Source organism: Pteronotus mesoamericanus, unplaced genomic scaffold, assembly GCF_021234165.1.
Source record: "Pteronotus mesoamericanus isolate MK-2021 breed Mesoamerican mustached bat unplaced genomic scaffold, CSHL_Meso_final scaffold_167, whole genome shotgun sequence".
NCBI classification, from domain to species: Eukaryota; Metazoa; Chordata; class Mammalia; order Chiroptera; family Mormoopidae; genus Pteronotus; species Pteronotus mesoamericanus.
In genome coordinates, this window is record NW_026555308.1 from 18,519,282 (window position 1) to 18,536,771 (window position 17,490).

Genomic DNA, 17,490 nt, shown 5'->3' on the forward strand with positions numbered 1-17,490 from the left:
GAGTTTCAGTTCTGCTACCTTCTGACTTCGTGACCTTAGTTAAGTTTTTCATTTTTTCTAGGGCTCAGTTTCTTCACCTATAACACCATGGAAAGGGACAGCTAACATTCACTGAGGGTTTTATAGAATTACCTCATTTAGTTCTCACTGTAATCTTACACAGTAAGCACTGTCATTCTTATTTTACAGAAGAGAAAACTGAGACTCAGAGTAAATACGGAAGTTGCCCAAGAACATGAATCTGGTGGTAAATGAGAGAGCCTCTCCATGTTTCTGAAACTGATGACCTAAGACCTTCACTTTATGTCGTCCTCATGGAACTACACACTTCTCCATACAGCACCCTTGTCAAGGAGGTTTTGGGCAGCAATGAACAGTGAGTCTTGATAGGTGATGGCAAGACAGACTTCCATCAGCTCCTCAGAAGGGGACATTGCTTTGGGACTAGGAGGATACCTAATCCAAAGCCATTTGCCTGCTGGCCATTCCTACTTCCTCCTTGATAACAGGACCCAACTTTGTTCAGTTCACAATAAGGCAGCCATGGTTATCCCATTCCTTTAGAGCAGATTTACACTTGCCTAGCAAGTGAACTGGCCATTGGTCCTAGTTCTGGACAATAAGACCCAAAGGACAGTCTGCTGAGGAGACTTCCAGAAAAGATATTCTTTTCTAATAAAAATAGAGAGATATGAGAAGAGACCCCCTTTCTTTTCTTCCATCTCTGTGTGGTGTTGCAGGAAGATCTGTCTAGAATGGCTGAAGCCATGTTGTGACCATGAGGTCAAAGCAAAGAGTGTCACAGGCATGCTGAATCATCCTGGTCAAACTGCTTTCCAGGTTTTTAGTTACATAAGATAATTATATGTCTCTGTCCTCTAAGTCAGTCTTTGCCCCATATTCTAATACTTGCAGCTGAAGGCACCCTCTTGCTTGTCTTGGTCTGTAGGGATCATCCTCTACCTCTGAGTGTTCTTGGTATTTTCATGTGGTAGTGATGGCTCTAGAATTTCCCAGTTGGCTGGGCCCTGTGAGATACACTCATCTTTTAGCACATGGGAGCTCCTGGAAAAAAGCTACCCTCTCTTTTGTCTGTAGTGACTGAAGAACAGTAGAGCAGGAAGAACTTCTTAATTGCAGGGCCCAGTGCAAAATCCAGATCCAGTGCCCCTTATTCAAAAATTATACAGAATTTCAAGACAGTCACAGCAGAGCATTAAACCAAACATGAGGCCCTTCTAAGCATAGGACCTGTACAACTGCTCTGATCATCTGTTCCTGAAGCCACACTTGCAAGAAAAAGACGCTTGAGAGTCACTGCCCTGCAACTAGAATCCAACCACATGACTGTTGGTGAGGAGGTTTCTAGTGTCCTCCAATTCCCACTGAGTGGTTTCCTACTCAGTTTTCAGGTAAAACTATCTCTTTGGAGCTTTTGTTTTCTTGGGCTGGGTTCTTTAATTTCGACCTTAATATTTGTTTTGATATGTTGCTACTCTAAACTTCTGTAAGAAGAAAGGGAACTAAAATCACTGAGCCCCTTTGAACCAAGCATTTTCATGTGTATTATCTCTTGTCATACCAACCTTAGGAGGAGAGGTGGTTTATATTCCTGTTTTACAGATGAGCAACCCAAGATTCAGAGGCACGAAGTGACAGGGGATGTGGTTGGGATTTCAACATGAGCTGGTCTATTTCCAGTGTTTGGACTCTTTCTTCCACATCTTTCTTTCCTCCCTTGGTTACCTCTTTCTACCCCGTAAGTCTCCAATAACACACTTAGTTTCCATGAGTGAGTCCTTTCCCTCCCAAGTGAAGTGGGAGCATTATGTCTTGTTCAGCCTTCTCTGTCCACAGCAGGGGATATTTTAGCAATTACTTTCCACTCTGTTTAATCCCATGGGAGTCATTACTGTTGGAGGGTAACAATAAAACAGACTCATTGGAATTTCCTGAAGGTAAGGCTCTCCTTTAAACAGTTTCATTGTGCTAAACAGTAATGGCAGAGGCTGTTCCTCTCCATGACAACTTTGATTGGCAGGGAAACCCAGACTGCAGGCTGGAGCCAACAGTCTCTTCTTTTGTCACAAGGATTGGGCCATGTTCCAGGCACCATTTCAGTGTGAGTGCCAAAGCTGATAAATGCCCTTGATAATCACCTTCCCCCAGCCTTCCAGCCCATCCCTTTGCATTCCATAAATATTTCCCCAGTGTCCATTCTAATTGCTGTGCGGCCTTCAGGCCAGAGAGCTGAGACAAAATCTCCATCCTTAAGGAGTCCACTAACTAGTAAAAAAGAAAGACAACTTAATACACATAATATAGTACGGTGGTAAGAGTGTGTCAAAGAGGAGGGACCGATTACTTTTCTGCAGGGCATCCAAGAAGAAAAGGAGATCTCTGAGTTTGATTTTTAAGGATTGAAAACAGTTTTACTTGATGGAGGTGAGGGAGCGTGAGTGGGCTTTCTAAGCAGAGAGAATAGCATGTACAAAGACATTGTGTGTGTCATAGTTAGCTGTTACGACATAATAAATCACCCCAAAACTCAGTGGCTTAAAACGATAATCATTATTTCTCATGGGTTGGCCTGCGGGCTGGTGGATTTAGCCGGGGCTCAGTTGGGGACTCTATTCCATCTGTCTCTCATTCTCCCCCTGGTGCCATACCAACTAGCATGTCTTTGGCATGGCATCAGTGGAGGTGCAAGAGAACAAGTAGAAACATGTACACTGTCATTGCTGCCACATTCTATTGGACAAAGCAAGTCATATGACTAAATGCAGATTCAAGGAGTGGGTATGAAGCCCTACCCACAGAGGGAGAACACTGCAAAATTAAAGGGCTTAGGGTGTAGATACAAGGACAGATAAAGATGTGGGGCCATTAATGCAATTTACCAAGGAATTGCTTTGCAGCACTGCACTATTGAGATTTTGGGATGGATTATGCTTTTCTGTGGAAGATTGTCCTGTACTCTACAGGATGTTTAGCACCTTTACCTGTTAGATGCCTGTACATCTCTAATTGTGACAATAAAAAATATCTTCAGAGTTTCTAATGTCTCCTGAGGGATGTTGGCAAAATTGCCCCCATTTGAGAACCACTGTACCAAAGTAGGTTTAGAAAACAAAATACGTATTTCGAGTTGTTGGAGTGTAAGATGCAAAGCAAGGAAGTAGAAAGGGGAAGGGGAGGAGTAGAAATTGCTAAGAAAGCTGCGGCAGGGGTAGGTAGGGGCTGTTTTTGGAGGATCTTACTTGCCAACATTAGGAGTTTAGATTTTATCAGAGGATATCAGATTTGAGTCTTGAGCAATTGACTCTGATGTGTAGTGATCTGTTCATAGGTGGCAGCTGAACCTGTTCCCAACCCAAATGATGGCCAGCCTTGCTGCTGGGCTTTTCTGGGGCACAGATGCATAGCAGTGGCAGCCTTCTTAGCCACTGGGGGAGGGAGGAGTGACGCCATTCACACAAAGGCGCAGACCTCTGTGTGCTTCACCGGGCATGGAACACTGGCTTATCTCCGCAACTGCATTAAGATTAATGATAGCCTTTTTCTGAAACGTTTTGCTCCTGGTCCTCAAGGAATACATTGTTCCAATAATTCCTTTGATTTTTCTCATCAGGGGATGATGCAGCTGAGTAATAGCATTCATATAAATACTTCTTTGCCTTTCAGAGAGCATACACCCTTCTGACTTATACGCTGCAATTTAGAAATTACACTCATATGTGGAATAATATGGCTTGGCATACTTCTTAGGGAGCCTGGCATCGGTCCTTCGATTGTTAAAGATCCCTGCATATTTCTATTACAGTATAAATTAGCTAGTATTTTCCCAAGTTTATTATTGGTATTTTTACGTCCATTATATATTTATAAGGCATTAGAGGCACATACAAGTTCATGGCCTTATGAGAGAAATGTCTTCCAGTTAGCTTGGTATTGCAGATCTTAGCACAGAGGCACACTTTCTTTGAAATTAGAATTCTTTTCAATTTGATTTGATAGTTATGGTTTATAGGACTAAGACACAAAGGGTGTGTCTTTCTTCCTATTGAGTCTTTGCTGAAGGGGACAGAATCCTGTGAGAATGGGGTGCTTCCCAAATGGTGGCTTTTCATGGTCAAAGCAACTAGTTTCATTTTATGAGGGGGTGAACCATAATGTCCTGTGCTGTTACTGTGTACAGTGATTGGGGCTTCAGGATCATATTTTAAGCCTGCCAGAATGCTGTTTCTCAAACTTGCTGGGTTCCAGAAGTTATCTGGTGTGCTTGTTATACATTCCTGTTCTCAAGCCCTATGCAGAGGGGCCTGGGAATCTGTATGTTTAGCAAGTAATATACCTGTCTAATGAATGGGTAAGTTTGGGAAAGAATAGGCTAGGTTCTTAGATTTGGCTTTTCCTTTTAATCGCTGAGAAAGCTTTTCAAAATCCAGATTCCTAGGCTTCACTTAAATTCTCTGGGGACAGGGCCCTGGAATCTGTACTTTAACAAAAGCTCTCTAGGTGATTACTCTGGTTTAGATTACAAATTCCACGAGATCAGAAGTCAAGTATCCATCTTGTCTATCACTGGATCCTAAAGCTGCCTTGACCCATGATTGTAGTAGGTGCTCAGTAAATGCTAGTTTAATGAAAGAAGTCTTCATACATCATGCTCCCATGAGTTTTCTGTCTATTGCCCTTTTCTCTTCTGTTCTTTTTCAAATGCTAAAAGCATCAGATTGAACATGTTTCCTCCCTTGGACTTTCTTAGTAGAGAAACGTGCATTTAACTGAGCTAATGTACAGTAATTCAGCTGGGGGACTCAGGGGGCTCAGCATTTCCATATCTGATGGGAAAATGTTTGGCTAGCAATTCCAGGTTTACAAAAACAAAGCAAACCCCAAACAAAAACCTTTTTTGCACATCCTTGATCTAGAAAGTTCTCACAGGACCTACCCTACTTGTGTAATCTAATTACTTTGCATGGGGGCTGCTGTGAGGGGAAGAAGAGCACACACTCGTGGGACCAGGCCGGGTACTTTGGGCAAAACACATTGTTGGAGATAACACCTACTCCATATGGTTATTGTGAGAAAAAAAGCAAAGAGTTTAAAAGCCTTTAGTGAAGTGCAAGAAGTATAGAAATTATATGTATATTTATACAAAATTAATATTTTTGCTCTTGGGGGACAAAATAGGCATTAAAATAGGAAGAGCTCAGGTTTTGGTCTCAGACTGAACTGGATTCAAACCTGGCTATGCTACTTACAGTCTCTGAGGTGCTCTGAACCTCAGTTTCTTTCACAGCACTTTAGAAGATTAAAAAAATGAATGCAGTCGGGCACCTGCAGGTGGAGAATCTGATGATGGAGGTATCCTCATAAGTATACAAGCAATCAGTCAGGTTCTAAGGTGCTTATCAGGTGATGACATAGTAGCTCCAGCCTGTCTGGCCAGACGTCCCTGCTGTGGCCCCTGTTGGGCCCTGACTCTCTCACCGCTGGATGGGGGAGAGGGTGCAGGCAAGTTTCTGTTAATTGCATTTTAAAAATTGTAGTAAAACACGTAGCGTAGAGCTCATCACTTTAACCATTTTAAAGCGTATAATTCAGTGGCATTTAGTACATTCACAATGTTGTGCAAACCATTGTGATTATTTGGTTCTAGAACATTTTCATCACCCCAGGGGGAAACCCTTTTCTCTATGAAGAAGCTACTCCCCATCCCTTCCAGCTTTCTCTCTCCATGGATTTACCTATCCTGGACACTTCATATAAATGGAATCATATAATATGTGGCCTTTTACTGGCTTCTTACAGTAAACATAATGTTTTCAAGGTTTATGTATGTTGTAATATTAACTATACTTTATAGATGAGGAAACGGAGGCCCAAGTAACTTGTCCAAGGTCACTTGAAGCCAAAACAATTTGGCTTGGGCCATTCCTCATCTTTATGCCCTTCTGATTAGTTCTGGGGAGAAGGGCTGTGCCCTGGGAGAAAAGACATCTCATCACAGTCTTAATTAGGTGACTGTGACTATTCATTCAAGTTTCTTAGTTGAATTCAGTTCTATGTACTATGGAGATACGTGATCCATCAAGCTCTGGGTTTGTCCAAACTTCTAAAAATAAACTATTTCTGGGTCAGCAGCTGTGAGGGCCACATTGAACAATGATAATGCCTCAGACACATTTAGCTCCCAAGCTTTTGTCCTGTCATGTGTTCCATCCTTAGTGAAAACAGCATTTCCTATAGACTCTGATCCTGGGCCCTCTCTAATCCTATGATGTAGGGGCTTGGGAATCCAGGTGTTTAATAAGCATCCCACTGGTCCTTAGGAAAGAAGACATGGAATTCTTTGCCCCAGAAAGGGAAACCGAGGCCCAGTAGAGGGGCAACCTCCCCATGGCTTCGAATTTGATTCCTTTGACTTTTTCTAATGAAGAATGGTGGCCTGGGATACGAGAGTATTACTTTTACTAAATGTTTATGTTTTATTACCTATTTAGCTCTTTGAGAATGGTTACATCAAAGGCCTATTAACCTCTGAGCTCCTGGAGGACGAGGACAGATTGTTGGAGTGCCCTCCTTACATGTTAAAAACTCATGAAGAGAGATAACGACTACTGACTACCACCAACGCTGATGACAGTGATGATTAAACTCTGCGCCAGGGCCTGGATCCAGTCCCTTACCTTCTCTGGATGAACTGTCTTCCTTTGTTAAATCAGGATAATGACACTCCCCTGCTGTTGTTTGTGAGGCCAATTAACTACTGTCTTGGAAGGACTCAGACCTATAAACACTCTTTAATCTATTCAAATGTAAAGAGCTTGTTGACCAGGACCTCAGTTTGTAAACTAAAACATACAAAAGCCAGAAGATGCAAAGTTCAGGTCTGCCTTGTTCGGGCTGCGAACCCCATCCCTACCTGCTGGTAACAGCTTTTCTTGTAATTCAAACCCTATAAAACAAGCACCTAATGGTTCTGCATTGTAAACAAACAAAACCCCAAGTGGAATGAGTGTGACCTGGTCTTCAAGAGACTTTTCCAGTTATAAATAATGGCTTAAGGGGGTGTGTGTCTGTGTTGGCGTAAGTGTCATGGTTGTTATTTTGGAGTTCTTTTTCCTTGGCAGTGTGAAGGCCAAAATTATTATATGGCAGATCTGCTTTTGGAGATCATGGCAACTTAAAATAATTTGTAATAAAGGTCCTGTCTTGGTCTGTTTGGGCTGCTGTAATAAACTACCATAGATGGGGTGGCTTATAAACAACAGAAATTTATTTCTCATCATTCTGGAGGCTGGGAAGCCCAAGGTCAAGGTGCTGACAGATTTGATGTCTGATGAGAGCCTGCTTCCTGGTTCCTAGGAGGCTGTCATCTCCCTCTAACCTCACGTGGAAGAGGGACAGGGGAGCTGTCTGGGGCCTTTTTTGTCAGGACAGTAATCCCATTCATGGGAGCTCTACGCTCAAGACCTAATCATCCCCAGTGGCACTACCTCCAAATACCATCACAGCTGCAGCAGGCGGAGGGAGGCGGCGGGTGGGGGCGCGGTGGCTAGGATTTAACAAATGAACTTTGAGGGGACACAGCATTTAGTCTATAGAAATTCCCAGCACAGAAATCCCAAGTAATATTGCTACCTAGTAGCAGACTTCAGGCTGTTCTTCCTCCCATGTTCAGCCTGACTGAGGGGAGGAGAAGGAAGAGGGATGTGGGGAGGAGTCACCCTGTCTGAATAATTCCCCAATAATTCCCACACACATCTGAACTTTCACTCCACCCTCTTGGCCTTCCCTTGTGAACTAATATCTTTTATAGCTTCCATACTTTACAAAACACTTTAACATCTCTTACCTCATTTAAACTTGAGAACAACCCCCTGAGTTAGTCAATGCCTTCATTCCCACTCCATTTTACAGATGAAGAAATCACACTCCAGTGATGTGAAGTTTGCCTTGACCTGTCTTCTTAGTTTGTGGTCATTTTTAAGACAACTCATATGCTTCCCCTGAGTGAAGGAAATCCCTCCAGTGAAGTTGGTGCTGGTACCCACATGGCACAAATATTAGATTTTGTTCTGTGAGATCAGATAGGGCGCTCTCCTAGATATGGGAAATTGATGTGAGTTTTGGGACTCCCAACATTGTGGTCTAGAGGAAGCTTGCATTTTTTGAGCATAGCATGGCTGGCCTTGTGCTAAACTACTGGTGTGCAGTATAGCCTAGTGGTTAAGTGTGAAGTTTCAACTCCTAATTTTTCTATTATCAACTTATTTAAATTCTCTGTGCCTTGGCTTTCTCTTCTGTTAAAAAAATAATAGTAATAACCATAAGAGTCTGTTTCTCATAGAGAGATTGTAAGGATAAAGGCTGAGAGAATTCTTATAAGTACTTATATTAGGGACGATCCCAAGGCTGTACAGTGAGTGAGTGGCATGGTTGGAATAGGCATCCAAGCCCCTCCAGAGTATATGTTCTTATACATCGACTTCTTCTCCTTTGAGACTACCTACTAGTAAATGCCAACACACCCAAGCTCTGATGTCATCCATCTATTCATTCAAGCACTTACTGAGTGGTTACCGTGTGCCAGACCAAACTAAATGCTGGGAATAAGGTCTCACCATGGGTAAGGCACTGATCTGGCTGTGGGGCATGAGGCAAGGGGCTTGGTGGCTGCAACAAGAGAGGCTAATGTGGCAATACCAGGTGGTAAGTACCACAATGGTGGGAAGCCTAGGAGTCTGGGGGCCCAGAAGAGAGGCACCTGATACAGTCTTAGGGAAAAAGAGGACCTCTGCGCTGAGTCCTGAAGATGGGCTAAAAGGTCAGGAGTTCATATGGAGTGGGTAGAGCCTTCATAGAGAGAGCAATCTGCTGATAGTAGGGAGCCAGAGGACTGCACTCTTGGAGAGTGAGGGGAGCAGGGGAAGCTACTGAGAGGGGAGGCTATAGAAGGTACGGAGACTGTATCTGGAGGGCCTAGTGTACCAGCCAGTGAATGTGAGCTGAAGGCAGTGGCCTGTGATCACATTCACATCCCAGAAGGACTGGTGTCTGTAGCGAGCGGGAGAACAGATGGGACAGGCAGGGGAACACTAAATCAGAAGCTGGAAAATGAGCTAGCCATTTATTCAGAAACAGAGGGAAGCAGGGAAGATCAGGTCTGAATGGAGGTGATGGTAGTGGTGGTGAGGGCTGGAGGGAGGGGTTTGAATTCCAGAACCTTCTAGCAAGGCTGGAACTGTTCCATCTAGATTTAAAAAATGCCCATCCATCAGTAGATAAGGAGATAAAGAAGCTGTGGTACATTTACACAATGGAACACAATGCAGCCATAAAAAAGAAGGAAATCTTACCTTTTTTGACAGCACAGATGACCTGAGATGATTATGCTGAGATTATTATGCTAAGTGTCAGAGAAAGACACATATCGTGTGATCTTACTTATATGCAGAATCTAATGAACAAAATAAACTGATGAACAAAATAGAAACAGAGGCATGGATACATGGAACAAATTGACAGCTGTCAGATGCGGGGGGGTTGACAGGCTGGATGTAAGAAGGTGAAGGGATTAAACATACATATGTGTGAATATACCTATATATGTGTGTATTTATATACATACATATAACACATAGACACAGGCAACAGTGTAGTGATAGTCAGAAGGAAAGGGGGTAGGGGTAGGTGGAGGTGGGCAATGGGGGGATAAATGGGGAAGTAAACTTTGCTTTGGGCAATGGGCACACAATACAGTGTGCTGATGTTTTGTTGAGTTGTATACTTGAAAAATGTATGGTTTTGTGAACCAATGTCACTCCAATAAATTTTAATAGAAGACACCATAATTAAAGATTGAACAGAGAATGAAATAATTAATTAATTAAATAATTAAAAAAGCCCATTAAGCTGCCCTTTGGTGATTTCATCCTTTAACTTTGTCCTTCAACTACTGTTAACCAGGTTTCTTGGGAAATCATTTGGTATGAATTGCCAAGGTATAGAGGTTGGGGAGTGCCCTACCCATCTTGTGGCAGGCACTGACAAGCAACCTCTGGGAACTTAATTTAAACAAGGCCTTAAATCTTTGTAGATGCCTGGTTAGCAGCAGGAGATGTACTGCTGCCCTAAGGAAGGCTCTTTACGAATGAGAGACTTACATAGAATTTAGAGATCCTGAAGACAACAAATGCTTTAGGCCCAGCTATTTAAGATGCAGTTTCCTGGCTCCCAAAAACCAGAGACTACAAGGCAGATAGGTGGAAGAGGCTCCCAAGGACTGGATATTGTTTAAAGAAGGAAGGCACTGCAAAGGCCTGGGCTCTATGTGAATGAGGAACATCCTGTCTTTGTCCAACTTTCTACCCTAGCAGGAGGCTGTATCCCAGAGCCCTGACCTGAAAGAGCACTTGCCAATTACCATGGTGTCAACATCCCACTAAGTCTGGTTGCAAACTACTAATGTGACATCACCAAACCTAGCATTGGGAAGAGAAGTGCACATCATTCTATAGTATTCACAACACTGATACAACACACATATATGACCTTAAGAGCACAGATTGTAGTAAAGAGTAAAATGTAGTAAAATAATTAGGAAGTAACAAATTTTAAATATTAGTCACCTTTGTTTTTAATATAGTTTATTTAATTATAAGATTATATATTTTAATCTTTAAGAAAACCTGTGCAAAATGCCTGGTAAGAGCGGGCTGTGAGATTCCACCGACTTCAAGGCAAGTCTTGGCCATGTTTACCCACTTTTGTTTCAACACCTTGTGGGCTGTTACTACATCTCGGGTTGGGATAGACTTGCTACTCCAAACTTACAGGGCAGACTATTTTCTCATTAGCCTGAGTTCAGAGAGCTTCTCTGCTCATTTTCTTAAATGTTAGGCATTGGCCCTTCATACCCAATTGCTTTTTGAGAGCCCAGAATCTGGTCCTACCACACTCTTTGTTCCTCAGGGGAGGCACCTGGCAGTTCTAACTCTGATTCCTGTGCCTTCCATATTCAGAGAGTCATCAAATCCTTGTTCTTTCCTACAATTTTTCCTCTGGAGACTCCCAGCAGCATCTCTTCCAGCCGGCACACAACATAGGTTGGGGTCCACCCCCTTCCAGCTGATTGTTGTTTTATCTGCTGTGGCTGTCCTTTCTTTGGCTCCTCTCCTTCTCCAATCCTCCAGCCCATGATGGAGTCCCGATCACCATTCTGATCATGCCCCCTCTCTGTTTAAGATTCTGCAGTGGGATCTGCTCCTGCTGTGCAGGGCAGACCCAGTTCACTCAGGCTGTGGGTTCTCTGTTCTTATTACACCGAGGCCACCCTCATGTGTTTGCTGGTGCATAGCATTTTTTGTTGGTCAGACCTACTGGCAAAGCTCTCCCAAATCATTTCTGTAATATGTTTCCTCCTACTGATTTAACTTGCTTCTCTGGGGAATTTTAAAATTAATCAGCAGCACAGAGGGAGAGAGTGAAAGGCATGGAAGTCACGGTATTAGCAAAAATGAGTCTGGGCAAATTCCAAGGTCTTTTTTTGGGACATGCAGGCTGAGTCCTTGTTCTGAGAGGCAGGGGTGGGGAGGAGACATCAAGGCCACTGGCTGACAGTGAAACACTGAGGCCAGCCGATGGTTTTGGCATTACTTAGGCAAATAAGTGAGCAGAATTAGTACTGCTGATGAATTGCGGCATTTAAACTATACGCGGGTGCATGGATGGCCTAGGGAGGTATGAAAATTTCTCTAAAAATAAAAAAAAAGCAAACCCCAAACTTGTTGCAGAAACTAAAGCAAAATGGGTAAGTCCTATATCAATTCTTAATTTTTAAAAATTGTTTTCCCCTGTGTATAGACAATGGCCAAGCTAGAACAGAAAGCTTCTGAGAAATAAGTTAGAATCATAGAGACACACAGCCCTGAGTCAGGATGCCAAGCTGGCCACGCCCACCCACCCAGGACCTCCCTACCCCCTGGCAGCATCCCCACAAGCCAGAGGTCTCTTTGACCTGGTAAATCCTCTCCTTAGTGCAGAGGGGGCAGATGTCTCAGACTGGGAATATATTCCCTGAAGTTGAGCTGATTTAAACAGTGTTGGGAGAGAATATTTTTCCAAAAAGTACTGTTAAGTTCTTTCTAAGTGACTTATAGTGCATGTTCTTTAAGTGTCCTATAATAATTATAATTTAATAAGAGTGAAAATTTATTATTTACTAGGTCCCAGGCTCTATGTTAAGTACTTTATAGGTATTATCTCAATTAATTATCACAACAGTTTTATGATAGAAGAAAGGTGGATATTAAAAATATTTAACAACTAGCCCTGCATTAACCTTTTGATTGCAAGGTGATGGGGAGTTCTAGGGGTGTGGGGGCAGGTTCACTAAGGGGTCCAGGGTAGCTCCTATTCACTGATTGGTATAGGAGTATTTTAACAACTGATATGACCACACAGCTAAATACTGTCTGATTATCAGGTATATTAATATACTAATATGAGGTATTTTAATAAAGATTAGGTTTGACTTTGACTGAGAGAATGCAGAATGTCAGTAGCTTAAACAAATAGATGTTTATTCCTCACAGAAACTGTAAACAGACTGAAAAAGATTACTGAAGACTAGAATGTTCTGGTCATTAAGAAAAAAAGCATTATTTGGGGGGCATTAAAAAATAAGTAGGAGTTGCAGTCCACCAACAGATGAGTGGATAAACATGGTATGGTATTGACATACAAGAAAATATTATTCAGCCTTAAAAAAGAAGGAAATTCTGACATATGCTACAACACAAACATTATGCTAAGTGAAATAAACCAGATGCAAAAGACATTGCTTGCTTTCGCTATGAGAGCCCAAAAGTCCCAACTTTCTTGTTCTCTGACAGTCTAGGGTAGCCATGTAGCAAAGCCTGGCCAAGAAGTAAACAGAAACCTATTGGAATGATTTGGGGGGAAAGATTTTCTTTGAAAAGAAAAGACAACATTGATGCTATACTTCACTTTCTTTTTGTGCTTTGGTGGTAGATATGATACCTGGAGCTATGGGAACAATCTTGTGACCATGAGGAAAAGATCAATGGAATCACTGAGCTATCATTTATGACATTACTCAGATGCTGGACCAATACCAACTGCACTTGCCTCTGGATTTCTTATATGAGAAAAATAATACCTAGCTGTTTCTACTTACCTGATGTAAGCAACAGCTTTCCTAGCTGATACAAATAGCCTAGCTAATTATTATACGGGAGTCAATGTCAAGATACTTTAAGTCAATGTAGAAGACACTTATTTAATCCAAAAATATTTGTTTAGTGCCTGTCTTATACCAGGCTCTGCGTTAGGTTCTGCATTTTTGATGGGTTTCAGGAAGGTTCCCTGGACATCCTCAGACTGAGTGTGATTTGCCCTCTCTGTGCTCATGTAGACTGTACATTCCACATGTGTAAATTCTTCTTTTGATGGTTTCAGTTCCCTGAACACAGAGATCATGTGTCTGAATCATTTCTATATTGCCAGTGCTCAGGGTAGTATCTGACACACAAAATAGCACTCAGTTAAATCAATTACTAAGTGACAAAAGTACCATTTCAGGTGTTTAGGGTCTGAAAAGCACGAGAGCCTCATTTGCTAGCTTCTAGGTGCGTTGAGGCCTTTTCTGTCTGTGCACCTCTCACCCCCTGAAAACCGCCCCTCCCCCATGTGCACATGCCAGCAAGTGCTTATTCCACCGGACAGAGCTTTGGCAACAATGATTACTGTCATGATCTCACTTGAATCAGGCACATGGAATGGGGCTGGGGAGCCAAGGCCCTTTATAAAATTAATTATGAACAGGCTCTGAGAAGCTGCTGCAGAGATGCTGGCAGTCGGGTTCTTAGCCTTTTGGCTGCAGGGATTGGACACTGCTGGGAGCAGCATAGGTAAAAATAAGCTAATTAGGCCTGGTGTGTGGCTGTGCCTTGAGAGTGTCCCTCACTACCTGTGTACATTTGCTGTTACTTTGTACTGGAGAGAGGTCAGGCCTCCGAACTACAGAACCTTGGCACTTTGTTGGGACTGCCAGTTGGGGGAGGGGATTTCACTGGGTAGGACAAGGCTTTGGGTAGCTCTGCTGGAACATGGTTGTCCGCATAGACTGGCAGCTCAAACAAGGAGAAATTCACCTCTTTCTGAACCAAAGCTCATGTTTATGTATTTTTTTACATTATAATCTTTACATTTATGTTTCCCCGTCGTATGTTACATATTTTCCATAATGCATCTGGGAAACAGGAGGCCAGGCTTGATGGACATTTCTTACTCAGGCTTAGCAGATTTTCCTCCATAAGTGAAGGTTGTACACATAGTGATGAAGGCCTGGATGTTGGCGTTGGGCAGCCCAGAAGTTCATCTCTGGGATCTGCCACTAGCTGCAGTGTTCTCAGAGGTAAGTTACTTCTCTCTGAGTTTCAAATGCCCCATGATTGAAATGGGACCCTAGTCATCCCCTCAGAGGCTGTTTTGAAGATGGAAGGAGTGTAGATAAAATGCCTTGTGCAGCTTGGCATGTGGTAGGTGCTCAATCAGTGGTGGCCATAGTACCATTATTACAGTAATCATTGTTTATTCCAAGGAATATAAAGGAAGACAGGCTGACTCTGTGTGTGTGTGTGTGTGTGTGTGTGTGTGTGTGTGTTATGCATAGCCATCCCTTTTTGAACTTCCAGATTTGGAATATCTGGAGATGGAAGCTTCCATTGGATGGATAATTTTCAGGTCTCTCCTCCGCAGTGTCTTTGTTTACTAATCAGAGCTCACATTTACTGAGCCAAGCTCATGCCTCATTTCATTTCAGCTTCACAAACAACCCCATCAAGTCAGCACAAACCTCTCCATTTTTGAGGATATCAAGACCCAGGGAGGTTCATGTTTGCCCAGGGCCTTTTAGGATTCATTTCCTGAGTCCCCGTTCTGAGTCCTGACCCCAGGCCACCCTGTCTCTCATAAAGATGCACCCTAGCTCCTGCCCTGCTGTGCTGCCTTGTGGAGTGTGTCTTGTTGAATAGGCAGCCTTCTGCCTTTGTAACTTCATTTGAACTGTTGACTCTGCTGGCTTGCTGTGTTGATCCCTTTAGTTGAGATCAGCTTGTTCTTTTCTCAAAGCCAACCTATTTGCACAAAAGCACTAAGGAGCCCGAAGATTGCTGAATATTTAACATTCACAGGCAACATGCCACAGTAACCAAAAACACTTGAAGCAGGCCCAGACGAGGGGGCGGGGGAAGGAGAGGACTGGAAGAGGAGGCCCGGCAGATTGCTGGCCAGCAGCAGTGTCATTCAGATACTTCTCAGAAGCTGGAGGAACTGCAGCTTGGTTAAGTCAGAGAAACACTAGCCAGCACTGCTATTGTTCACATCTGCCAAGGGTAACTGCCTTTGGCAGTAGAGTTTGCAAAACCCCAAACAAAAGAGCTATTGATAGAGATGAGCCTCTGGGTAAGTACACTGATGGCAGTAACTATTTAGATAGGTAAGATCTTGGAGTCAGGGCCCAAGGCTACAGCTAAATCATAACAATTGCTTACTTCTGACCCTTGAAGTTCCCCTTCACATAGAAGGTGGGTAGCTGGGAAGGTTTCCCTACTGAAGGGTAGGGAGAAAGAATAATTAGCTGGGGCAGAAACCACTTAGAGAAGGGGAGAGTCTACATGTGATCAGAATTTTGGATCTTAGCTTGCTGTGAGTTTTCATTTAAGCCAGCTATAAACATTTTTCTTCCTGCTATAACACATAGGGGTTACACGGGCCATATTTCCTTCTTAATTGTGGACAGAGAGGTACAAATTTACTGAATGAAAATATAAAGCTTGTGGATTGAATTGAATTGGGTTGTCAAGTTACATTCAAGAAAGTGTTCTTTAGTGGGGAGCAGGTACATAAGGCCCGAGTTCTTGGCTAGAAAGGCGAAAACACAGAGGAGTTAGAAATGCCAGGTGTGTGATACTGCTGTGGCTGGCAATTGCATAAGCCAGGCAAATAAAATAGCTCATGTGCTCAGAGAGAGAAATGCAGTTTTGCAATACAGCACCAATTTGATGACAGCTCAAACCTATGAGGGAATGAATAGAATAAAGAGCTATGTTGGTATAATTTGTTTAATTTTACATATTTTACATAGGAAATGAGGGTACCTTGACTGACACTAAGAAACACTTCCAGGAATTGTTTTGTCTAACTGGTTATACTCCAGTTCTTTTTTATTTCAGAGTGGGAAGGAATTAGTACATCTAAAATTAATGTCACAAAATATCAGAATCAGGAGTTAAGAGCCTTGGAATGTTCATTTTTGACAGGCACCCCAGGAACTGCTCCAAAGCTATGGCCAAATACCTACGACTAGCAAACAACCCGCTTATGGGGAAAAGGGTGCAGTGTCTTCTTCCATCTGGAGGAAGGTGTGGGCAGACAGGGTGTCCTGGGGAACAGCTGATTGGAGGTGGGGACCCTTGTCCCATTTTGCAGTGGCTCTTTGGGATCTAGGCCAATGCTTCAAGCTTCTGGAGGGATCTCTCAGAGACAGACACTGACAGAGCTGAGAGTCTACATCCAGCTGGAGACTAGCTTCGCATTAGGTAATCCATTACGCACACCTCTTTCAGCCAGGGTAAACTGAGTGAATTGAGTGGTGGGGAGACATGCCAGGCAGAGAGGACTGGGAAAGAATCTCTTGGCCAGTGGAAGAGGCAGATACAGGGTTCTGGTCTGACTAAGAACTCCTGGACAGCCTGCCTTGCCTTCATCACAGCTGGACTTTACATTCTAGCGAGGCAGATAAGCACTGAACAAGGAAACACGCATGTAAGAGTAATTCCAGATAGTGATAAGGAGAAAGGAGAAACTAAATGTGTGTTGTGACAGAGAGAGGGATATGGGAGATGGGTGAGAGCAACACTAGATAGGAGCCAAAGACTAGCCAGCATAGGTGACATTTCAAACAGATGCTCCAACCACGGGGCGCTTCTAGCACTCCACTTGCCTTGGGCCCGCAGAGACAGTGCTGTCCGTAATCCCCACCCACTGCTAATCTTCAGCTCTGACCTTGTGAAAAGCACATGAATGCGTGGAGTAAATTCCCCCGATGACAAGAAGCCACAGTGGGTGTGGGCCTGCTTCATCCAGCAGAAAGTGGAGAGAGTGACTGGATGTCAAGCAAAGCTTGATCCTGCTGGAGGTTTGGGAAAATCCAGAGAAAGGGAGAGAGGCAGGAGGCAGTGCTGTGGAGAGCGTATTAGAATCACAGTCACTCATCTCTGCTTACAATTCAGTTCTGCCACTTGCTAGCCCTCTATCCTTGGGAAAATTAAAGGACTTCCCTGAGCCTCAGTTCTCTCTATTTTACAATAGGAGTGATACCAAGCTCAGAGGGCTGTTTTCATGGTTCAGGGAGAGAACACGTGCAAAGCACTTGGCAGAGTGCTTAGCCCGTAG